At 43.3% G+C, this 26,284-nt stretch overlaps 1 pseudogene; it reads right to left on the bottom strand.

Annotated features, from left to right (window-relative positions):
• Positions 1-25,781, bottom strand: part of LOC120057433 — a 113,289-nt pseudogene extending 87,508 nt beyond the window's left edge.
• Between the last annotated feature and the right edge of the window lie 503 nt (positions 25,782-26,284).

Here is a 26,284-nt window from a genome sequence, read left to right as displayed (position 1 = left end):
GGTAGAGATACTCTTAATGATCGGCTATGAAAAGCCAACTGACATTTACTCCTGAGGTGCTGACTTGCTACACCCTCGATAACTACTGTGATTATTATTATTTGACCATGCTGGTCATTTATGAACATTTGAACATCTTGGCCATGTTCTGTTATAATCTCCACCCGGCACAGCCAGAAGAGGACTGGCCACCCCTCATAGCCTGGTTCCACTCTAGGTTTCTTCCTAGGTTTTGGCCTTTCTAGGGAGTTTTTCCTAGCCACCGTGCTTCTACACCTGCATTGCTTGCTGTTTGGGGTTTTAGGCTGGGTTTCTATACAGCACTTCGAGATATTAGCTGATGTACGAAGGGCTATATAAAAATAAACTTGATTTGAGATAGATACATATACACTGCTCAAAAAAATAAAGGGAACACTAAAATAACACATCCTAGATCTGAATGAATGAAATATTCTTATTAAATACTTTTTTCTTTACATAGTTGAATGTGCTGACAACAAAATCACACAAAAATTATCAATGGAAATCAAATTTATCAACCCATGGGTCTGGATTTGGAGTCACACTCAAAATTAAAGTGGAAAACCACACTACAGGCTGATCCAACTTTGATGTAATGTCCTTAAAACAAGTTAAAATGAGGCTCAGTAGTGTGTGTGGCCTCCACGTGCCTGTATGACCTCCCTACAACGCCTGGGCATGCTCCTGATGAGGTGGCGGATGGTCTCCTGAGGGATCTCCTCCCAGACCTGGACTAAAGCATCCGCCAACTCCTGGACAGTCTGTGGTGCAACGTGGCGTTGGTGGATGGAGCGAGACATGATGTCCCAGATGTGCTCAATTGGATTCAGGTCTGGGGAACGGGCGGGCCAGTCCATAGCATCAATGCCTTCCTCTTGCAGGAACTGCTGACACACTCCAGCCACATGAGGTCTAGCATTGTCTTGCATTAGGAGGAACCCAGGGCCAACAGCACCAGCATATGGTCTCACAAGGGGTCTGAGGATCTCATCTCGGTACCTAATGGCAGTCAGGCTACCTCTGGCGAGCACATGGAGGGCTGTGCGGCCCCCCAAAGAAATGCCACCCCACACCATGACTGACCCACCGCCAAACCGGTCATGCTGGAGGATGTTGCAGGCAGCAAAACGTTCTCCACGGCGTCTCCAGACTCTGTCACGTCTGTCACGTGCTCAGTGTGAACCTGCTTTCATCTGTGAAGAGCACAGGGCGCCAGTGGCGAATTTGCCAATCTTGGTGTTCTCTGGCAAATGCCAAACGTCCTGCACGGTGTTGGGCTGTAAGCACAACCCCCACATGTGGACGTCGGGCCCTCATACCACCTTCATGGAGTCTGTTTCTGACCGTTTGAGCAGACACATGCACATTTGTGGCCTGCTGGAGGTCATTTTGCAGGGCTCTGGCAGTGCTCCGCCTGCTCCTCCTTGCACAAAGGCGGAGGTAGCGGTCCTGCTGCTGGGTTGTTGCCCTCCTACGTCCTCCTCCACGTCTCCTGATGTACTGGCCTGTCTCCTGGTAGCGCCTCCATGCTCTGGACACTACGCTGACAGACACAGCAAACCTTCTTGCCACAGCTCGCATTGATGTGCCATCCTGGATGAGCTGCACTACCTGAGCCACTTGTGTGGGTTGTAGACTCCGTCTCATGCTACCACTAGAGTGAAAGCACCGCCAGCATTCAAAAGTGACCAAAACATCAGCCAGGAAGCATAGGAACTGAGAAGTGGTCTGTGGTCACCACCTGCAGAACCACTCCTTTATTGGGGGTGTCTTGCTAATTGCCTATAATTTCCACCTGTTGTCTATTCCATTTGCACAACAGCATGTGAAATTTATTGTCAATCAGTGTTGCTTCCTAAGTGGACAGTTTGATTTCACAGAAGTGTGTTTGACTTGGAGTTACATTGTGTTGTTTAAGTGTTCCCTTTATTTTTTTGAGCAGTGTATATATATATTTTTTTCCCTTTCTTGTGCATTTTGCCTCATGACTCTCTGCATACTTTGTTGACTACAAACTTCCTTTACCCAACCGTGGGACAAACTGTTTGTTCCCACACTCGGGGCTCTGACTCTATATTGGTTACACAGACTTTTGGCCTCCCATCTTATTCTAACCACCTCTCGCCGGCTTTGTATTCATGTTACCTGATGAAATTGCTGTACAATATGATCGCTGCCATCTGATGCACATAGATGTCATAAATCAGCACTGCAGAGCTCTCCCTGTCCTATGCCATGCCTTGATTGTGTTACTGTTGATGATATCTTGAAATGTGCATGTACACCCTGGCCCAACTACTGTTGTTAGACCCAATTCTGACTTGTGCTCTGATATCTGCTTCACTGATTTCTGCTCTTGTAAAAGCCTGGGTTTTCTGCACGTTAACACTAGAATCTTATTACATAAAATGTATCAATTGAAAGTGTGGGTTCACAGCTCCAATACAGATGTGTTGGTCATTACTGAGACATGGTTTAGGAAGAGTGTTTTCAATTCTGATGTTAACCTTTCTGGTTAGAACCATATTCGGCAAGACAGATCTTCCAGAGGTGGGGGAGTGGCAATCTTCAACAAGGAACACCTTCACTGCTCGGTTGTCTCCCCCAAGTCTATCCCCAAACAAATTGATTTGCTGGTTTTAAGCATTAAACGTTCAAATAGCTCTTTGTTGACTGTTGCTGGGTGCTATCGTCCTACATCAGCACCGGCCTGTACTCTACCTGCCCCGAGCTCTCTCCTGGCCCCTTACAACAAGTCTGAATTTGTCCTGCTTGGTGACCTAAACTGGGACATGCTTAAACCACCTGACCAAGTCCTAAAGCAAAGGGACTCCCTAAATCTTTCTCAGATTATCACCAATCCCACAAGGTATGCCTCCAAACACCCAGAAAAGGCTACTCTCCTTGATGTTATCCTCACAAATAATCCTGATAGGTATCAGTCTAGTGTTTTCTGTAATGACCTTAGTGATCACTGTTTTACAGCCTGTGTTCGTAATGGCTGCTCAGTGAAACGACCTGTCCTGATTTTGTCATAGACGCTTGCTAAAAAACTTTAATGAGCAAGCCTTCCTTCATGAACTGGCCTCTGTAAAATGGTATAGAATCAGCTTGATCCCCTCTGTTGAAGACGTTTGGACCTTCTTTTTTTGATATTTTCAGTGGTATTGTTAATAAACACGCCCCCATAAAGAAAATGAGAATTAAAAACGGGTTCAGTCCCTGGTGCGACAGTGATCTTGCAGAGTTACTCCACCTCAAGAATTGCATTTGGCAAAAGGCTCGGCACACGCATACTCAAGCTGACCGGCAATCGTTCAGGCAAATGAGAAATAAGTGCACTCAGGCTATCCGGAAGGCCAAAGTTAGTTACTTTAAGGAGCAGTTCTCTCTATGTCAGTCTAACCCCAAGAAGTTCTGGAAAACAGTTAAAGACCTGGAGAATAAACCCTCCTCCTCACAGCTGCCCATGTCCCTTAATGTTGATGATGTGGTTGTTACTGACAAGAAGCACATGGCTGAGCACTTTAATCACCACTTCATCAAGTCAGGATTCCTATTTGACTCAGCCATGCCTCCTTGCCCGTCCAACATTTCCTCATTTTCCACCACTTCTAATGCGACTATCCCCGATGCTTCTCCCTATTTTCCCCCTGCCCCACTACAAAGTTTCTCCCTGCAGCTAGTCACTGAGTCCGAGGTGCTAAAAAAGATCCTTAAACTTGACCCCAAAAAACCATCTGAGTCAGATGGTTTAGACCCTTAAGGTTTCTGTCCCTATCATCGCCAAGCATGTCTCTCCTTTCTGGGGAGGTTCCCATTGTTTGAAAGGCAGCCACGGTTCGTCCTTTATTTAACTTCATCGGGACAGGGGGCAGCGTTTCCACTTTGAACAAATTGCGTGCCCAAACGGAATTTCCTCCTACTCTGCCCCAGAAGGTAATACATGCATATTATTATTACTATTGTATAGAAAACACTCTGAAGTTTCTAAAACTGTTTTAATTATGTCTGTAAGTATAACAGAACTCATTTGGCAGACAAAAACCTGAGAAGAAGTCCAAACAGAAAGTGAGAACTTGATTTTCAAAACAGTGCCAAATGATACCCCTTAAAGTTATGGATGAGCAAACACTTCCTAGGGCTTCCACTAGATGTCACCGTCTTTAGATTTTAGTTATATGATTCTACTATAAAGGAGGGGCTCATAGGAGCTATTTTAGTGAGTGGTCTTCAGAAATTCTCAGTCTCTTTTGGCGCGCTCACGAGAGAGAGTGCTCTCGTTCCAATGCTCTTCTTCAGACAATGAAATTCTCCGGTTGGATCCTTATTGATGATTAATGTAAAACACATACTAAATATGGATTGCATACATCATTTGACTTGTTTCTACGACCTGTAACGGAACTTTTTGAGTTTTTGTCTGGAGGGATTGCTCGTGCGTCATGAAAATGGATTCTTGGGCTGAACATGCTAACAACAAGTGGCTAAATGATGGGCTTTATGGAACTTTTCAGTCATTTATTGTCGATCTGGGAATCCTGGGAGTGCCTTCTGATGAAGTTATTCGAAGGTAAGTGCATATTTATAGTGTTTTTGTAGCTTTTGTTGACGCCAACATGGCGACTATTTCTTTGGCTGGATTGTGCTCTGAGTGCCGTTCTCAGATTATTCTTTTTCCGTAAAGTTTATTTTGAAATCTGACACAGCGGTTGCATAGAGGATAAGTTTATGCAAAATCACCGGATGTTTTGGAATCAAAACATTACTGCACGTAACGCGCCAATGTAAACAGATTTTTTATATATATATATATGCACATTATCGAACAAAACATAAATGTATTGTGTAACATGATGTTATATGACTCATCTGATGAAGATCTTCAAAAGGTTAGTGATTCATTTTATCTCTATTTGTGGGTTTTGTGAAAGCTATGTTGGCTGTGAAAAATGTCTGTGCTTTTTTGGATTTGGTGGTGAGCTAACATAAATATATGTTGTGTTTTCGCTGTAAAACATTAAAAAAATCGGAAATGTTGGCTGGATTCACAAGATGTTTATCTTTCATTTGCTGTATTGGACTTGTTAATGTGTGAAAGTGAAATATTTCTAAAAAATATTTTTGAATTTCCCGCGCTGCCTTTTCAGTGGAATGTGGGGGGGGGGGGAACTGCCCGAGTTGTTGCCATCCTGTACCTGTCCCACGGGTGTGATGTTCGGATGTACCGATCCTGTGCAGGTGTTACAGGTGGTCTGCCACTGCGAGGACGATCGTCTGTCCGTCCTGTAGCGCTGTCTTAGCGCTGTCTTGCCAGGAACGCACAATCCCTCTATCAGTGCTCAGACTGTCCGCAATAGGCTGAGAGAGTCTGGACTGAGGGCTTGTAGGCCTGTTGTAAGGCAGGTCCTCACCAGACATCACCGGCACAACGTCGCCTATGGGCACAAACCCATGTGACGACCCTCCCACTCCGTCTGCCGAATCCTCTCTCTTTGCTCTTGTTTTCCTTAATAGGATGTCGGTGGCGAAATGGGACACACCTGGGCTTGGGTGTGTCCCAGGATAAATGCACCTCTTCCCCATTCATTGAGGAGACTCTCTCCATGCAGACACAGATTTTGGTTGTGGCATTTTTGTGGCTGTATGTGGTTGTTTGCGCTGGCACCTTTCAACACCCCTCATTATCACATTTATGCACGCAACCACTCACTTACACTACTGATTACTGACTACACACACCGTTGTTAATTATATTTAGTTTACTTTAGTTAAATAAATATATTTTGTTATTCCTTACCTCCACGTTGTCTCCTTTTTTGTTACGCACTTTGAGCCGGTTCGTGACAAGTGGGGGCTCATCCGAGATAATAAGGTTGGTTCCTAGACATTTTGGCGTAGAGCACTTTCTTGCATTATGAAGGACTAATACTAGTCTCGTTTGGCTTACTAGTATGTGTGTTGTGTTTGGGAGAAAACATGGAGTTAATGTTAAACTCTGTAGGTGCTTTGTTTGCACTTGTTTGCACTCTGTAGGTGCTTTGTTTGTTACAGCTTGTTTGAGTTCTAATGTTTGGTGCCCAGTACTGGTTGCCTTTGTTTGTTCGGTAAACTTGTCACTGCGGTGGATAGTTTGTTGTGTGCTGCGTTGGAGAAAGTACATTGGTTCGTTTCTAGGCCCCTGCCCAGGCTGGAGACTCTTGCTCTACTCGCTGTTGGGACATTGGTCCGAGGAGGTGAGTACAATTGGCTGTGTACCTCAGTGGGAGATTTGGGTAGGGTACTGACACTAGCTACCCGGAGCTATAGCCTTTTCCTCTGTTAGGCTTAGCGACGTGTTTCCCTTTGGAATACGTTGGGCATGGTTATTTTGTTTGTTATTTTTGTGTGGTGTCTGTGGACTGAGCAGTTGTTTTGGGGGCACATCCGTGGCTTGGGGGAATCTGCCAGCGTGCTGGGTGGTGTATTTCCTTGCCAGCGGGCTACAGTGCGTAATTACCCACTGCAAATCCGCACAAAGACTAGGGTTGAGTTACTGTAGGTTTTGGGGAAGCTCCATATATCCCTCTCATCTCTCTTCTGTGGTGCCCAGTGTGATTGTCATTTCTCTGGTTGTGATCTGGTGTGCTCAGCAGAGGGGAAGAGCGAGATATATATATATATTTTTATTTTTTATTTTTTTGTGACTATGGCGTCTTACATAGACGAGTTCATTCGCTTTCCATCAGAGGAACTGTTAGAATTATGTACTAAAGAACAGCTGTTGAATGTTGCTGAACACCACAAGGATGAAATTAGTGATAAACGTCAAAACAATTATATTAGGTTGATATTGAAGGCCAATCTGATGGAGAGTGGTATTCTTGAAGTTCCCACTGGGGCAGCCTCTGCTGAGGACTCGCCGTCTCCCTGTAACGTTACAATGGCCGCTCCATCTGTTAGTCCTAGTAGTCTTCTTTTTGAACAGCAGAAAGAACAGCTTCTGTTATGATCGTGAGAAGCTAGAGCATGATCATGAGAAGCTAGAGCATGACCGTGTAAAATATGAAAAATAATTGGCATTTAAACAGGATTCGGCGCGTGCTGATCGGCTAAAGCATGAAAAAGAATTGATATTTAAACAGGATTTGGAGCGTGCTAAAATCAAGCTGCAACAAGAGCGGCTAGAGCTGGCTAGGGAGGGAAGCTCTCAGGGGAGAGTTTGCTCTGGGAAGGTGACCAAGATGTACCTAGGGGTCGCTCCTCTTTTGGTCGTGCACCGGACATATTTGATGTTGTTGCCTAAATTTAATGAAAAGGACCCTGAGACATTCTTTTCGTTGTTTGAGCGTGTTGCTGACGCTAGGAGTTGGCCTGATTCTGACCGCACTTTAATGTTGCAGTGGGTGAGGACTGTAAAAGCGCAGGAAGCATATTCAGCTCTTAGTGTAGCCGACAGTGTCAGTTATGATAAGGATAAATACGGATGTTACAGATTTACGAATTGGTTCCTAAGGCTTACCGCCAACGATTTAGAACATTAAAATGGGATGATAAACAGACTCATGTTGAGTTTGCGCTAGAATTATCTTCAGTTTAATCGCTGGTGTTCCGCCTCCGCAGTTATGACTTTCCATGGGCTGTGTGATCTGATTATGTTAGAGCAATTTAAGGACACAATCCCTGATCGTATAGCCACGTACATTAACGAACGAAAAGTAGACTGTCGCTGAAGCTGCGGTTTTGGCGGACGAGTATGTTTTGACTCACAAAAGTGTCTTTACAGACCCCCGTATTCGGAGTGAGTGGGGGCATTCAGAGAGATTTGGGCCTCGCTCACCGAGATACTTTGGTTCACGGGCAGAGTTTCATTCAACTAGGGTTGAGCCCGACTCCCGTGGTAAAGCTGACTTTGGTCAAGAGTGTCACTACTGTCAAGGTTCAGGTCATTGGAAAAACGAATGTCCGGTTCTCAGGGCTAGGGGTAAATTCAGTACGTGTGCTTACGTTAAATCTAAGCCTACGGCGTTAGCTGCGCCTGTTCCACATCAGTTCACTCCTGACACATTGTCTCATGCCTAGGGCCATGTGAAAGTCCATATTGACCCAGACTATTGACCTTTCATTACGGAGGGTTTTGTGTCTATGTTAGGAAGTAAGGACCTAGTGCCAGTGAAGATCCTGAGACACAGGTGCCTCTGAATAATGTGTGTTGGAGTCTGTGTCATCAGTCTCACCAGAGAAGGGTTCGGGGAATAGTGTTCTAATTAGGGGAATAGGTTTGAACACTGTCAGTTCCATTGCATAAACTAATGTTGGATTGTGGACTGGTGAAAGGTGAGGTTGTTGTGGGGGTGCGTCCTTCGTTGCCTATTGAGGGTATCGACGTTATCCTTGGGAATAACTTGGCTGGTGAGCGTGTGTGGCCTGTTGTGTTTCCATCTCTAGTGGTTTCCACTATGCCGTCATTTGTAGGGAATCCTGATGAGCGCGCGCAGAGTTTCCCATGGGTGTTCTCTGCGTGTGTCACTGCGCCGGCTAACGAGAATACCACAAAGAAGTCTGTCACTGCTTCCCCTGTTATCCCGTTATCTGTATCCCGCTTCGATCTAATCAATGCGCAACGGACTGATCCCACATTAGAAGAGTTGGGTGACCAAATTGTGCCTGTGGAACAGTTGGGAGATGTCTCCCATGGCTATTTTCTCCAAGAGGATGTCCTGATGAGAAAGTGGGTGTATCATGGTAGTTCTTTTCTGGGGGAGGTTTCACAGGAGAGAACGGTTTTCAGTCCAAATGACCTTGTGTTTGGACATAGGTTGCATGGACTTCTATCTGTTCTCCAGGATGACTGGAAGTCTCCCGAGCCCCCTCAGTCCCTGTTATCTTATGTGTGTGATTTCCGGCGACGCCTGTATGCCGCTGGTGAAATGGCTAAAGAGAAGCTATCATCTTCACAGGAGAGGATGAAGGGCATATTTGATTGCCGAACTGAGCCTCGTCACTTTAGTCCAGGTGACCAGGTTCTTGCTCTGCTGCCAATTGTTGGTTCTCCTTTTCAAGCCAAGTTTCAAGGTCCATATACGGTGGTGCACCAGTACACTGAGAAAAACCATCTAGTTGCCATTCCAGAATGGAGAAAAGCACATCAACTGTGCCATGTATATTTGTTAAAACCCTATTATGCACGTTCCTGAGACTGAACAGTGGGAGTCCACAGAGGACGGTAAAACCTGTTCTTTTGGCCAATACCGTTATTTCCCTGGGTTCTTGTCATGCTAGGTCCGTGCATGAGGAGGAGGATATTCGATTGAAAAATTCAGAGAAACTGCGTTGTCTGGATGCTGAGGTCGGGTACATGCTGGAGAGTAAGATAACAGCCTTCTTTCTCCAGTTGGGCTTCTCTCCCTGTATCCTGGTCAGTAAACTGGATGGGACAAACAGATTTTGTACGGACTACCGTAAGGTAAACAGTGTCACTAAGCCAGATTAATTTCCTCTTCCTCGGATGGAGGACTGCGTTGATCAAGTCGGCGCAGCTAAGTTTGTGAGCAAATTTGACCTGTTAAAGGGCTATTGGCAGGTGCCACTGATGAGTAGGGCACGTGAAATCTCTGCCTTTATTACACCCTCTGGTCTGTACTTGTATTCGGTTATGAGTTTCGGCCTGTGTAATGCACCTGCCACTTTCAGTGACTTATGAATAGGGTTGTCTCCAGTCTGGCCGGGTGCGCTGCTTATCTGGACGATGTAGTGATATATGCAGATACTTGGGAAGAACATCTGTCCCGTACTCAAGCCTTGTTCGACCGACTAGCTTCGGGTCGCCTCACAACCATTACATACCTTGGTAAGGTGGTTGGGCAGGGTGAAGTGAGTCCTGTTCGGGCTAAAGTGGTAGCCAATCTGGTAAGTGGTAGCCAATCTGGTACAGTCCACTGCAGTACTTAATGAAGCTTGTGGCCACACCAGATACTGACTGTTACTGTTACTTTTGATTTTGACCCCCCCTTTGTTCAGGTACACATTATTCCATTTCTGTTAGTCACATGTCTGTGAAACTTGATCAGTTTATGTCTCAGTTGTTGAATCTTATGTTCATACAAATATTTACACATGTTAAGTTTGCTGAAAATAAACGCAGTTGACAGTGAGAGGACATTTCTTTAGGTCAACAATCCTAACTCCCAAGGAATATTCTTTGTATTATATTGTGAAAATCCCTAAAATATGATATTTCTTTGTCTTGTTTTTTTTACACTCACTGTGTGTGTGAGTAATATTGAACGATGTTAGATTGCACCCCATGCATGATAAACACTGCCAAAATGTAAATCTAAGTATTTCTGTTTATGTGTGAAAAAGAGTGATGTTTGTGTATATGTATTTGTGGATGTGGAAGAGAGAGAGGCGCGAGTTTGTGTGTGCAGTGTGTGTATGTGCTCACTGTTTCCCATAAGCACCGTCCGTCGGCTAAATAGCCGATAACTCATTGTAAGCCAGCTACTTTTTAAAATTAACTAGGCTTCTTTTCATTTAAAATGTGTAATTCTCTAGTCAAATAAAGTCCATATAGCCTTCTCCCGCTAGAATGAACGATATGCACACAGACAGATCAATGAGTGAGTTAGTTATAAAAAGTCTTTAATATGCATCTCCTAGTGATCTATTTAGAGGACAGGCGCATGTCAATCACAAAGTGAGCGATGACAGGAAAACTGCTGGTTTGTCAGTCTGCCGACTGTCCCTCCTCTCGGTACCTGTGTTATTGCTGTACGCTGTGGTCTCCAGTGAATTAATTTACACGTCCCGTGTAATGCGAGTGGTAACGATTAGTTGAAATCCACTTACTGTTTTGTGGCACATTAATTTATTATTTAATTTGGCGTGTTTCATAGGCCTACACAGCCACGGAGGCTATTTACTGTGTTTTGATGACCGAAGAGCTTGTGCTGACTAGTTTATAAAAGGTGTCCATCTGACTGAATAAAGTCAATCTCCTATATTCCTTTGCTATTCATAAGTCATACAACGTAGTTATGTCAATGGTATCACATCGGAACATGTAAACCAAAGATCTTGTTTGCTTTTTGACAATTATATGCAGACAAATTATGAAAACATTCTATGAATATGTTGAATCCTCACTGCAGGCACAATAGGTAGTGGATAGAGAGCCTCATTCTGGTCCAAAATATGATAACAGATTGAAGGTTATAAAAGCTAATGTCATGATACTTATATGGTATTCTTAAAGAAATGGATATATGCCTACTGATTTGATTAAAGTATTGACAATGGAGTAGTCAACTGCTGCATTCTGTGTTGCAAAGCCCATGTTAACAGATAGATCAACCTGCTTCATTCTTAAATCATACTTCTAGGTCTATTCATTGGCACCTGACTTCGTATAAAATGTGGGGGTGCACAATCTGGCGGGGGACTGGGTATCCTCCCTCTGAAAATGTTTGCATTTAAAAAACATTTTCCTGCAATTCTATATTGTTTCCCAACAGAGAATCCAAGTTTACTTGACAGAACACAACCTTTTTTCTTAAGTTTTTGCAACAAACTAAATTGAGTAGACTAGATATAGTTTGCCACAATAAATGAAATTGAAAGAGTAGATTAGTAATCTAGTCAGAAAAACTAGTCTAATATACCGCCTTCCCTCAAAGTCCCACCCACAGTGATTGGCTGACAGGCCAAACTTTTAAAAAGATAGTTCACCGAAATGACATTATTTCCTTACCCTAAGTGTCATAGCAGAGCCAATAAAATACATAATTTGAAAAACAAACATTGTGGCAATTCATATCTTGCAGTAAACTATAATCTCAAGAGATGACAAGTTTAATTTTAAATAAAGGTTCTTACATAAAATAGTTCTGATTATATAGGCCTAGAAGATATCCAAAACCACCACCACACTAAATTCATACATTTTCAGTTATTTAAATGAATTATAAAGTAGTAGTATTATACAGTACGGGCCACTCCATGTACGGAAAACACTGTACTGTGAGGGCATCATGCTGGACACTGTGCCTATCAGGATTTAGCCAGAGGGGCTCAGGCCTGGCCTCCTCTGTGACGGCAGAGCCAGTCTCACTCTCTCCCTCACACGGTTGGCCTACTTACTGCACTGCTCAAAGCCCCTCAGCTAAATCTACATCTCCCCATCTCACAAACAGGTCCACATAGAACCTTAAGTCAATATTAAAACGTACTGTGACAACATGAAACTGGTGGTATCAGGCACACAACAGGGACAAGGGCACAGGTTGAATATGGGTCATTCAGAATATTACACATCATTCATAGCATGTCCATTTGAAATGCATGTTTGAACTACTAGACACAATGAGGATGTTTCAGAATCAGAATATTTAGGAAAGTCAGCTGGCTCACTTGTTGACTCTGCCTGCTTTGTGAAGTCTCCCCCATCTGTCCAATGCATCTCCGTGAGGGAAAATAGTCTTTGGAATCATATGGTATCATGTAAACATTCTCATAAGGCCTCAGTTTTTTGCTTGGAGGGAGGGCGTGAAAGGGCAGTTGGGAAGACGGAGACTAGAGCCGGGACAATACCAGTAACGCGTCACTCGTTAGTATCGTGGCATGGAAACAAAACACGAGCGGGTTTAACTTATTTAGGAAAATGACCCAAATGTTGGAAACAAATATCATTGTCATCCAGTCGCATGCATTTATTTTCTAAGCTATAGCACACCATATTTCACAAACAACAGCTTTTTAAAAAAGACCAAAGAGTTGCCATGGAAAATATATTACGCCACTTGTACCGTCACTGCCCTAGTGGAGACACAGAATAAAGCTTAAAAACAGTAAAAACTAAACCACAGTCCACCACCTGTTTTGTTTTAATTTCTCACCTACAGTAGATCTCCACAACCAACAGCCTGCCCAGTCCCAGTGAAATACAAGTGTGTGTGTGTGCGCGCGTGCAAGCACAAGCATATGTGAGGAGGTTGTAAGTGAACTCACTGGATTCTGTTGATGGGGACTTTTTTCTCCTGGAGTTGGGATAGCATGCTCTCCTCCTCTGAGGGCAGCAGGAAGAGCAGAGCCTCTCCTCCCTCCTTATATCTGTAAGGCGAAAAACAGTAGATTTTCTTTTTTTAATTGTATGTCCTAAATTTATAAATAAGTTAATTGGTCAATAGCTCAGAGGAGTGGGTGTAATAGCATATGATGAACAAAAATATAAACACAACATGGAACAATTTCAAGATTTTACAGAGTTACAGCTCATATAAGGAAATCAGTCAATTGATATAAATTCAGTAGGATTGGACATGGATTTCACATGACTGGGCAGGGGTGCAGCCATAGGTCCACCAACTGGGGAGCCAGGCCCAGCCAAACAGAACACATTTTTTCCCCACAAAAGGACTTTATTACAGACAGAAATAATCCTCAGCACCCCACCCTCCCCCTCAGACGATCCCGCAGGTGAAGAAGCCGGATGTGGAGGTCCTGGGCTAGCGTGGTTACACATGGTCTGCGGTTGAGGCCGGTTAGACTTACTGCCAAATTCTCTAAAACAACGCAGCTTATGGTAGAGAAATAAAACTTATATTCTCTGGTAACAGCTCTGGTGGACATTTCTGCAGTCAGCATGCCAATTGCACACTCCCTCAAAACTTGAGACATCTGTAGCATTGTGTTGTGTGACAAAACTGCACATTTTAAAGTGGCCTTTTACTGTCCCCATTACACCTGTGTAATGATCATGCTGTTTAAATCAGCTTCTTGATATGCCACACCTGTCAGGTGGATGGATTATTTTGCCAAAGAAGAAATGCTCACTAATAAGGCTGTACGGAAATGTGTGCACAATATTTGAGAGATTTTTTATTTCAGCTGTAAAAGGATATTGCTCAACCACAAATGCATACATAACTTCTGCAATCTGCTACATTTGCACAGTTAATGGTACACCTCTTATGATCATAATGGACTTGTTTTCATCATGGTTTTCATAAAGAAGTCCTTTATGATTATAGGAGGGTCATGGTTTCAGAGTCAGAGACGCAGAGGGAGAGAGATCGGTTGCAAGACAGAAAGGTGGCGGGGAGAGAGCTACATTCTTCAGCTCACCAAGAAGAGCTGTGAAATACATGCAGAGTCAGACTTTGAGGACAGAAAGAGAGATAAACAGACAGACTGAAACAAAGCTGTAGAGGCTGAGCTGATGCTACATTGGCAGCTGCTACAACTCTATTTGCAATAGTACACATTACTCCAAAATACCAGGCAGCTAGTGGGGTGTTCCCAGCTCAAACAGTCTATGCATATATTATGATGACATTTTGGTCTTAGGCAAGGGTGTTCTCAAGTCGGTCAAGTGTGCAACGGAAGTCCCCAATATGAGGCGTTCCCGCAATTTGAGGCGTTCCCCACCATTTAAGGCGAAGGACACTGTCTACCGGTCGTACCCGCCTCCCACGTGCTAGCTCACGTTGCCCCCGCCTCATGCTTGCTGTGTACCGGAGAAAATCGTGCCAGACAGGTGGGGGCGAAGGACACTGTGCGCGCTTGATAGTTATCTAGCTAGCACACACTGTCGTCCCAGCCTCCTGTGTACCGGAGTCCTCCTTAGAAGTAGGTGGCTAAGCTAGCACACAGTGTCCTTCGCTCCCGCCTATTTAACTAGGCAAGTCAGTTAAGAACAAATTCTTATTTACAATGATGGCTTACCAGGGAACAGTGGGTTAACTGCCTTGTTCAGGGGCAGAACGACAGATTTTTACCTTGTCAGTTCAGAAATTCGATCCAGAAACCTTTCGGTTCCTGGCCTAACGCTCTAACCACTAGGTTACCTGGATGTGGGCATTCCTGCATATGCAAGAACCCCGGTTTATAATTCTATTGGTCAATTTTTAAGTTAGGACAACTAGAAGTTTAAAGAGGGCTTCCTGCAGATGCAGGAATGGCCACATGCAGGAACACCCTAAAATGTGGATCACAAGTGCACCATTCTCTAGTCCGTGTCCGAAGTTTATGCCCCTTTGTGGGTGATTGGTCAACAGTAAAGATTCAATTAAGTGTTTGTCATTCTACGAGAGAATTTTTTTTTCATGCACATTTGTTAACTTGAGAAATACTATACCAAACATATTAGTTCGATGTAAAATTGGACGCCCAAGATCTCCTGTGCAAAAACCTCAAAATGAATGACATTTATTGAGTCATCTTAGATTAATTCTTAATATTTTGAAGAAGAGTACACTGGCTATAGCGCCTCAAAATGGACAAACAGTACTATTACCGCTTTTTTCTAGTTTTAAAAGTGAAGGTCTTTTAAGGGAGGTGCCAGTCGAACTGAATCATGCTGACACCTACTCCAACAGCAGCAGCATGCTGCAAAGACCCCAAACAGATGCCTGATCGCAGTAAGCCTAGAAAGTATTCCCCTTCAGTCCTGTTAGTTCACACAAAATAACCGACAAGCAAGAGTTTTATCAAGAGGTATGGCAACTCAGAAGCTTCAAATTGTGACATTAGGAGCCCAGAGGTTTAAGCAGCTCACTAAACAGACTGCTGAACTAACTGCAATACACACTGTAGCAGCGCAGTGGCTCAAAGCACATCCTGACTGTTTAAGACGTGCGTACATTGTTGCTGTCATTAAGTGTGCGTCTGACACAGCTGCACAGAGCTCCGAATAAGTAACGTCTGTCTTAGACACACACTCACTCTTACACCAATACTCACTCTTTTTCACACACATACTGCTGCAACTCCCAGGTGCTATTGGAGTGTGATTACACACACACCCCCATGAGTCAGCACTGCAGCTGGGCAAACTGCTATGGTACCAACTCACCATTGTACTAACAGAGAACAATACAAAACCAGAACAGCATCATGTGTCACCTACAGTAAAGTAGGTACTGCTGGATTTTGGAGCTTTGGAACATATTTGAAAGCCAGTCAGTGTTAACACTCGAGGTTATAAATGTGCAAACTGTAGGCCACAGGGATAGGTGGTGTGAGAGGTGGACCATACAACACTGCCATCTAGTGAGTAGGTCAACTATTGTGATATGTGATGATAGGATAATGGATTGTCTATAAGAAGGAACTTAACTGTTGCACTCTATACAATAATTGTAATGGTGTCTTGTGGGTACATTGTGCAAATGGCAGTGTCCCTGTAAGAATCAGCATTTCACTGTGATAACTTTACTTTAAAACTACTGTTGGAAAAACAAAATTTGTTGGATTAATATTTTTCCGAAAGTCTACCAAGTTTCAAAAGAGGAAAAATTTATTTATCACGAGACTCCCAGGAAATATCAGGAAATAGAAATCGGAAGTGCCAATTTAAAGCATTTTAAACCAAGATAGGGTCACGATGCCAGGGTTCTCCGCAAATAAGATGGGTGCTGCGCAACTATGTAAAGATTTCAGAGCAAATGAAACTGATATTTAGTAATGATAAGAGTAACTATCTTTGATCGCCAATGATGTTGTTGTGAACTGCGAAACAGGCCGTTCATAAATTCTGAGTGTTATGTTCCTCAATTCACCAGTAGGCTCTCAACACAGAGAGCTAAGAACGCAACCTGAAAACAGCAAACTTTGTAACGGTGGTCAAACACAAAAGTCAAATAACCAAATATGCTAAGCTTGTTAGATATTCTGTCATTAGTTCTAGGTTATGTCCTATATTTGGCAAATTCGAGTTTATGATTATACAGATGGCAGATCAGCTCATAGATGACTGGGAGATATAGTTTAAATAAAAGGCCTCTTAACGGGACCAACATTTAAAAAATATATGCATATCTACTCTCACACAGTTTGTTGATGTCACATTCTCTACCGAAGCTCTCGTTTGGGCAGCAAGAACAAGACAGCACAGAGAAGCAGGGGAAATGTTATAGCAGTATTTTGACATGCAAAGCAAGAGACCTGCTTTGATTATGCAACCTATGAAGTACAGAATAAACTTAGCAATTTGAATGCGAGACAGGAGTCATTTTGGGTTTCAGTGGGATTGGGACTGGATAGGAAAATAGCCGAGGCTCTAGTAGAGGAGAAGATAGAATTTTCCATTATGCCACTGAATTGTAAATGACCTTCATGTCTGTGACAGAGATGCCTATGTAGTGAATTGTGCATCGTTTCAAGTTTTAGTCGTATGTACGGTATACGCATATTCAGTGCATTCGGGAAGTATATGGACCCCTTCCCCTTTTCCACATTTTGTTGCGTTACAGCCTTATTCTAAAATGGATGAAATTATTTTATTTCCTCATTAATACCCCATAATGAAAAAGCATAAACAGGTGTTTAGACATTTTTGCAACTGTAGAAAAAAATGTATTCAGACCCTTTGCTATGAGACCCAATATTGAACTCAAGTGCATCTTGTTTACATTGATCATTCTTGAGATGTTTCTACAACTTGATTAGAGTCTACCTGTGGTAAATTCAATTGATTGGACATGACTTGGAAAGGCACACACCTGTCTATATAAAGGTCCCACAGTTGACAGTGCATGTCGGGGCAAAAACCAAGCCACGAGTTCAAAGGAATTGTCCTTAGAGCTCCATGACAGGATTGTGTCGAGGCACAGATCTGGTGAAGGGTACAAAAACATTTCTGCAGCATTGAAGGTCCCCAAGAACACAGTGGCCTCCATTGTTCTTAAATGGAAGAAGTTTGGAACCACCAAGATTGGCCGCCCGGCCAAACTGAGCAATCGGGGGAGAAGGGCCTTGGTCAGGGAGGTGACCAACAACCCGATTGTCACTCTGACAGAGATCTAGAGTTCCTCTGTGGAGATGGAAGAACCTTCCAGAAGGAAAACCATCTCTGTAGCACTCCACCAATCAAGCCTTTATGGTAGTGGCCAGACAAAACCTATTCCTCAATAAAAGGCACATGTAAGCCCGCTTGGAGTTTGCCAAATGGCACCTAAAGGACTCTGAGAAACAAAGAGAAACAAGATTCTGTGGTCTGATGAAACCAAGATTAATCTCAGATATCTCAATTCTTATTAGCCAAAAACTAGCCAATGCCCTTCACGTGATCAGGTTCTTCTCACAGGATTGTATCTGAGCGCCGAAGTAAGGAGGGGGAAAAAAACAATTTTAGAATAAGGCTGTAACGCAACATGTGGAAAAAGTCAAGGGGTCTGAAAACTTTCCGAATGCACTGTACATCATCCAATGAAATACTTACTTGCAGGTTCCTTCTCGACAATGCAACAATAAGAAATAGTAAAAAAATAATATGAACATAAAGTCAATGACAGTAGAACAGAATACATATTTTAGCAGATGTACAATACAGGAAGGCACAATTTATAGGCCTATCAAATGTGACTGTTTGAAGAGTCAATTACAGGTCAAAGAGGCACATCTTTTATCGGCTATACTGTAGGAGTTTCCTGTAGGGTTTCTGAACTGCATTTGTGTTGCGTGTGCAGTACAGAAGTGTCAATTGTGCGTGTGCTTTTACTTTGTGTGAAGTAAATACTTTAGGCTAAAGGCTTCTATGCAACAACCTGATTAGATAATGTGGCAGAATATTTTTATTTGCTAATCTGATGCTGCACATGTGCATTTTATAGAATTGCATTAGTGCCGACATTGTGGTAAAATGTTGTAATTTCACAGGTCTTGTCAAACATTTTTCAGAAAATGTAAAGAGTCTGCCCAGGACCCCAGTTACCCATGTTAATCCCTAGTATGTACATTTTCATTCATTCTCCATATACAATGAAAACATGCCCTTCAAGGAGATGGTGCATAGACTGCACAGTCAATGTCTTTCCTTTTATTCCAGGTAAGGCTAGAGAGGGGTTATTACCTGGCGGTTTGTCCCACTCTGTGGATGTATGTGTTGGCGTCCTCTGGACAGTCAAACTGCAACACTCAGTTCACAGCAGGGAAGTCTGCAAAGTGGGGGGGACGTAACAATTATTCACCACCAGCCGTGAAGAACCTGCTGCCTCGTATCAGAACAGTAAATATTTTTCATTTTAGGGGCAGCGTTTGAGCTGTGCCCCAAAACGGTATCTCTGTACCTACTGACTAAAGACATTGAGCCAGTCTGTAGACTAGACTGCTACCTAGGCCTCTGGCTGCAATGTCTGTAGGCGAAAAGCACAGCGTTCTTCTTCTTGATGAAGTCGTTGTAGAACTCCACCCTCTTCATCTGCTGTTGCCTCCCATGCAGGGCCAGGATGGGCATGCCCGGACGCAGCCGGCAGAAGACCCGGAACAGGTATTGCACCTATGGATAGCGAGAGAAAGAGACTTCATGTTTGCAGCTCAGACTACAACTAGACCATGAAGCCAAAATAAGCCAAATGGAGGAGCGTTTACACGAACTAGCAGTGCCTCACCTCTTTGCAGCAGGCAAAGAAGACTATTACTTTCTTCTGCAGGTGGCTCCTGATGAAGGAGAAGAGCATGTTGACCTTCTGGTGCAGCTCACACACCACGTAGTTCTGCTCCAGTGTGGCCGGCGTGCTACATGGACACACAAACATGACATTTTTAGATTGGCCTCTTTCAGGTCGTTTATGTTTGTGTTTGTCTTGTTGCTACAGAGGATAAAGAACTAAGGTGGTGTGTGCCTTAACATTTAAAGCTGGGGTTGCATTTCATTGTGCAGCAGACCTGGGTTAAAAAAAGCAACAATTTGAAATAATTTTCAAAACTTTAGTGATTTTACAAATTTTTCAAATAGTAGGCTATTTGAAGCCATACCAGCTTCACTCCTAACAGGTCTCAGGTAAAATGCAGTTTAAACACTGACGTGCACTGCCCGAGGAGCCCTGACAAGGCTGACAGAGTCCTCTTTCATCTCTTCCTCTGCTGCAGTAGCCTGTCCTTCCTTAAAATGAGCTTCAACATCGAGGACAAAGCCATTACAGCAGCATAAACACTAAACCAGCTTATCAGCAAAGGCTCATCGAAAAAGCTACAGAAGAGCATAAAGCAAGCGCTGTATGATCAAAGTGTAAGACTGGATTGAATTTGCTGACATTCCGATAAAACATTCTATGTTAGTGTGGTTTCTTTCCCACTATCAATCAGCACCTGGCTGCACAGTGACACGTCATTCTTTAGAAGGGCTAGGCACTTCACAGAGCATCCATGACAACACTCGTATTTGTTGCATGTACCGGACCACTTTTGCCTTTCCCGTATTCATACCAAATACTGGATGTCAGTTTGTCCCGATATAAGCAATCAATGTAAGCACCCTGCAATCGCCGAGTAATAACATTCACATGATCTACGAGTAGCTCCGGAGACTCATTGAAATCCCGACTGAATTCAAACATCACCTTCCACAAGTATTTTCAATTCAGACTGTTTTTCATTTGCTGAGTTTATAACAAAGTCATTGCAGGGCTCTACAGTGTGACCATTTTACTCACATATGCACCCAAATATTTTGCTGTGCAACCTGCAATTTTTATTTAGGCGCACCAGTGGTTGCGAGTAGATGTGCTTGTTTTGAGATCAAAGCGAGAGCTGCATGTAGCCACGTGTGCATATTTGTTCATATTCTTTGCTAGTGAGTTATTAGACCAGTTATAGCTAAATTCTAGTCAGCTATGAGGGAGGGGTTGCTTCCTACAAAAGCATAAAACGTGTACATTTCTAGCCATCTTTGAAAAGCAAGTCAGGTAAAGAGTTAATTTTTTTATGTCTTAAAGGGACAGTGTTGTATTTTGGGAGAGGTTTGAATAAGCTAAGTAGACAATAGGCAGAGGGTAGCATAATTTGTCTGATTCTCTGTAATATGGTATTGGAATAATAATTACATTTATTTTGTAAAGTGGTTTCTTGAATCAAACATCTTCAGTAACCTCCTTATTTGAAGGAAAAGTGGGTAAACAGGTTAATGTCAAGCCTTGCATATTTTTTCCCAAAAGTCTCACGGAATGTAGGCCTACATTGAACACCACACATTGGCTGCTACTGTAGGCTGAATGATAGAACAGCTATTTCCATGTTAAATGTTACAGGATGCATTCTCTCCATTTTTTGAGATGGTAGACCACTAATAGCGATACATTATGATCAAAATAGTCAGTGCCCTACTTGGCCACTGTTATAACGGTAACTTAAAGCGGGTACAGCCTCAGTGTTCACAATAAACGGGTGCCAGAAGTTCCACAGAATTTTCACAACGTTGAAGCTTGCACTCAGCAGACCTGAAATTTGCTCAGTGCCGAAAAAAACCCAGAGGGAACATTGCTTTCAATAGTTATCCATATTACCGGAGCTTCCTCTTATTCTAACTATTTCTATGGCAGATTGTCGGCTGCAATTTATGGAAGATGCCAAAACTTGAGATAACAATAGATGGCGAAGTCAAAGATAGGTCAGACCCATCCAGGTAATCTACTCAAAATGGTGCCTGATTAAGGCACACAGCATCAAAGGACCCCACAGACGAGCCGTTTTCTCCCTAACTGTCGGGCAGATGGTCTCTGAGCCAGTTGGTATCTGAAACCCATCAGACTCCTGAACACTTGAACTGGACTGACCACCTGCTCTGATTCTCCTCACCTTACCACACATGCACTCAGGCATGCACAGACATATACTGAACAAAAATATAAAAACACAACATGCAACATTTTTACTGATTTACAGTTCATATAAGGAGATTAGTTAATTGAAATAAAATAATTAGGCCCTAATCTACAGATTTGACATGACTGGGCAAGGGCATGGCTCAGTGGGGAGCCTGACAGTCAATCAGAATGAGTTTTTCCCCACAAAATGGCTTTATTACACACAGAAATACCGCTCAGTTTCATCAGCTGTCCGGCCTGCTGGTCTCAGACGATCCCGCAGGTGAAGAAGTCGGAGGTCCTAAGCTGGCATGGTTACACACGGTCTGCAGTTGTGAGGCCAGTTGGAAGTACTGCCAAATTCTCTAAAATGACGTTGGAGGCATATGGTAGAGAAATGAACATTAAATTCCAAAACAGCAGCTCTGGTGGACATTCCTGCAGTCAGCATGCCAATTGCACAATCCCCAAAATGTAGACATCTGTGTCATTGTGTTGTGTGACAGAACTGCACATTTTAGAGTAGCCGTTTATTGTCCCCAGCAGTAGGTGCACCTGTGTAATGATCATGCTGTTTAATCAGCTTCTTGATATACCAAGCCTGTCAGGTGGATGAGAGAAATAAGCTTTTTGTGCATATGGGAAAATTCTGGGATCTTTTATTTCAGCTCATGAAAAACATAGGACCGACACTTTACATGTTCCATGTATATTTTTGTTCAGTATATACATTTATGCTACACACACACAATCACAACTGCTCCTACCAGACTCTTATTATACTGCTAAATTTATACACTTTCCCCCCCAATACATGTATAAATATTGGACTATAAATTGTGCCTTCCTGTACCATTCTTATGCTAAAATGTTTATTCTATTATACTGCCATTTACTTTATGTTGGTATTATCTTTCATTACTTCTTGTTGTTGCATTGTCAAGAAGGAACCTGCAATTAAGCATTTTGTTGGACAAAGTATACCATGCGTACCCTGTACATACGGCGAATAAAACTTGATAAGGTTAGCAAGATACTGTAGCTAGCTAGCTAGACTGACGGTGATCAGTGCCCTATTTGTTGATTTTTATCAACTCCATGTGGAAATTCCTTATATGTATAGGTAGCCTAAGTACACTGCTCAAAAAAATAAAGGGAACACTTAAACAACACAATGTAACTCCAAGTCAATCACACTTCTGTGAAATCAAACTGTCCACTTAGGAAGCAACACTGATTGACAATAAATTTCACATGCTGTTGTGCAAATGGAATAGACAAAAGGTGGAAATTATAGGCAATTAGCAAGACACCCCCAAAAAAGGAGTGATTCTGCAGGTGGTGACCACAGACCACTTCTCAGTTCCTATGCTTCCTGGCTGATGTTTTGGTCAATTTTGAATGCTGGCGGTGCTCTCACTCTAGTGGTAGCATGAGACGGAGTCTACAACCCACACAAGTGGCTCAGGTAGTGCAGTTCATCCAGGATGGCACATCAATGCGAGCTGTGGCAAAAAGGTTTGCTGTGTCTGTCAGCGTAGTGTCCAGAGCATGGAGGCGCTACCAGGAGACAGGCCAGTACATCAGGAGACGTGGAGGAGGCCGTAGGAGGGCAACAACCCAGCAGCAGGACCGCTACCTCCGCCTTTGTGCAAGGAGGTGCACTGCCAGAGCCCTGCAAAATGACCTCCAGCAGGCCACAAATGTGCATGTGTCTGCTCAAACGGTCAGAAACAGACTCCATGAGGGTGGTATGAGGGCCCGACGTCCACAGGTGGGGGTTGTGCTTACAGCCCAACACCGTGCAGGACGTTTGGCATTTGCCAGAGAACACCAAGATTGGCAAATTCGCCACTGGCGCCCTGTGCTCTTCACAGATGAAAGCAGGTTCACACTGAGCACATGAGCACATGTGACAGACGTGACAGAGTCTGGAGACGCCGTGGAGAACGTTCTGCTGCCTGCAACATCCTCCAGCATGACCGGTTTGGCGGTGGGTCAGTCATGGTGTGGGGTGGCATTTCTTTGTGGGGCCGCACAGCCCTCCATGTGCTCGCCAGAGGTAGCCTGACTGCCATTAGGTACCGAGATGAGATCCTCAGACCCCTTGTGAGACAATATGCTGACACATGCACATTTGTGGCCTGCTGGAGGTCATTTTGCAGGGCTCTGGCAGTGCACCTCCTTGCACAAAGGCGGAGGTAGCGGTCCTGCTGCTGGGTTGTTGCCCTCCTACGGCCTCCTCCACGTCTCCTGATGTACTGGCCTGTCTCTTGGTAGCGCCTCCATGCTCTGGACACTACGCTGACAGACACAGCAAACCTTTTTGCCACAGCTCGCATTGATGTGCCATCCTGGATGAACTGCACTACCTGAGCCACTTGTGTGGGTTGTAGACTCCGTCTCATGCTACCACTAGAGTGAAAGCACCGCCAGCATTCAAAAGTGACCAAAACATCAGCCAGGAAGCATAGGAACTGAAAAGTGGTCTGTGGTCACCACCTGCAGAACCATTCCTTTATTGGGGGTGCTGTGCTAATTGCCTATAATTTCCACCTTTTGTCTATTCCATTTGCACAACAGCATGTGAAATTTATTGTCAATCAGTGTTGCTTCCTAAGTGGACAGTTTGATTTCACAGAAGTGTGATTGACTTGGAGTTACATTGTGTTGTTTAAGTGTTCCCTTTATTTTTTTGAGCAGTGTATGTATAAGTAAGTAGCCTAAGTATATATAAGTAGCCTAAGTAACCTAAATGTGCATGTCCTCTCATTTCCTCTCTAGGAAAAGAAATGTCAAAATAGTGGCGGCAATTTCGTCTGGGGGGGTCCTTTTACCTTGCCTAAATTAATCAATGATCGGTTGCAGAATCCAACGGAATAACAGGGCACAAAACGTTTCCTTTCAAACACCACCAACAGTGGTGTCAAAACCAACATGAAATGATCAACAAATACAGGTACTTGAAAGTAAATAGTGTACCTTTCCGCCAATGATGAGGCCGGCAGATAACTCATGGTTCTTGCCCACTTTACGAAGCACCTAGAAAGTCTGACAGGCCAGCTCTCGTGTGGGGGAGATGATGAGGGCCCCCAGGCCATCCATTGCTGTCCACTGCTGATGATACAAACATTCCAATACCTGGAAATGAAACCAAGACGTGTGAAAGGCAATGACATGCCATCAATAGCTTGAAATAATGGATGCACATTGCATCTGCATTCATATCAGCTTGCAATATTGCATTGATATAGAACACAATTGGCTACTCACAGGAATGAGAAAGGCCAGTGTTTTTCCAGAACCAGTCTTTGCAGCACCCAGAACATCTTTACCTTGCAATGCAAAGCTAATTGTCTGTCTCTGTATTTCTGTGGGCTGACGATACTGTGCTTCCATTAGACCTGGGGTAAACAACAAAACTGTCAATCCCAAACAAGATACTGTCAATGGTATAATATGTTTGCCGTTGGTTCACATTGCATTAATGGCAAAAGCAGTCAATGCCATTTCATAACCAATTTACGTTTACCTCACAGAGTATTCTTGGAGATGGGGAAATCTGAAAACCTCTCAGCATCCTTGGCATTTATCTAGAAGACAAAAGTGTTCAAGTGTATCTACACTGCCCCAGAAGTAATGATATGATACAAATCATTGTCAACAGCAATACTTTAGCTATCGTTAAGCAACCTAGGACTTCCTAAAATGACTTATGGGACAGGAGATTGCTTTGATAAGACTGAAGATGTGATAGCTAGCTAGATATCTCATTTACAGTCCTAGGACATGTTCAGTTGCCAGACGTTCTCCAACGTTGCAGGTAGACATGCCATAAATAGAGCCGATGTGATTCCTTATTCTACATGAGAGGTGTTTGATCTCAATTCTGCAGAATGCGGCCCTAGCCATCTACGCCAGCTAACGTTAGCTAGCTAGCCTCGCCCTACCTCGTAGGATAAAAACAAACACGTTGTTAACCTCGTTATATTTGTTGACAAGCCGTTGAATACCTTCTTTCTCCACCTGCCATTCAGGTTTCCTTTTCTGTATTTTCTCCTGTTTGACTCTTGTTTTTGTCATATTGTATTTCTTCTTCCATCGCTCGAAGTTCTTCACAGGGTCAGTGGTGTCGGTTGGGTTTTTCTTCCCCATCTTTTTCTTAGGGGACAGGTTTGGTCGTCTGCCCTTCTCCATGGTAAACATTTTTGGGAGGAGAATTCAATGTTTGAAAAATAAATGTTTGGTAATTCAGCCATATGGCATAAAAACGCTGAAGCAGACATGCACGTAGACGCATAAATCTGACGTTAATGAAACCGCAAGAGGGATATGGGAGATGTAGGTCATTAGTCAGATTCATTAGTCAGATTCATTGCAAAACGTTCGGTCTGTTGCAAAGCTTTTTGCAACGAAAACGTGTTGCATCTCTTCGTCCATCTATGGACCCAGAACTTAATGGAGCAGCTGACCAATTATGCAAGACTTTAGTTTTGGGTTAACCAAAATTAAGTTGTCTTGAACGCACCATATGGATCATGCTTGAAGAAAGGTGTATAAATGTCCCATCTGAACTTTTCAGATCAGCTCTTTTGCCAATAATTAGGCAAAATATCATAGTTGGGCTGCCTGTGTAAACACAACCATAGTGCTCATTCAGAAAGCAGTTTCAGATACAAATAATTGTATTAAAGCTGCAA

Source organism: Salvelinus namaycush, chromosome 12, assembly GCF_016432855.1.
Source record: "Salvelinus namaycush isolate Seneca chromosome 12, SaNama_1.0, whole genome shotgun sequence".
Classification (NCBI taxonomy): Eukaryota; Metazoa; Chordata; class Actinopteri; order Salmoniformes; family Salmonidae; genus Salvelinus; species Salvelinus namaycush.
Note: the sequence above shows the minus strand (reverse complement) of the source record. Positions and strands in the feature narration are given on the sequence as shown.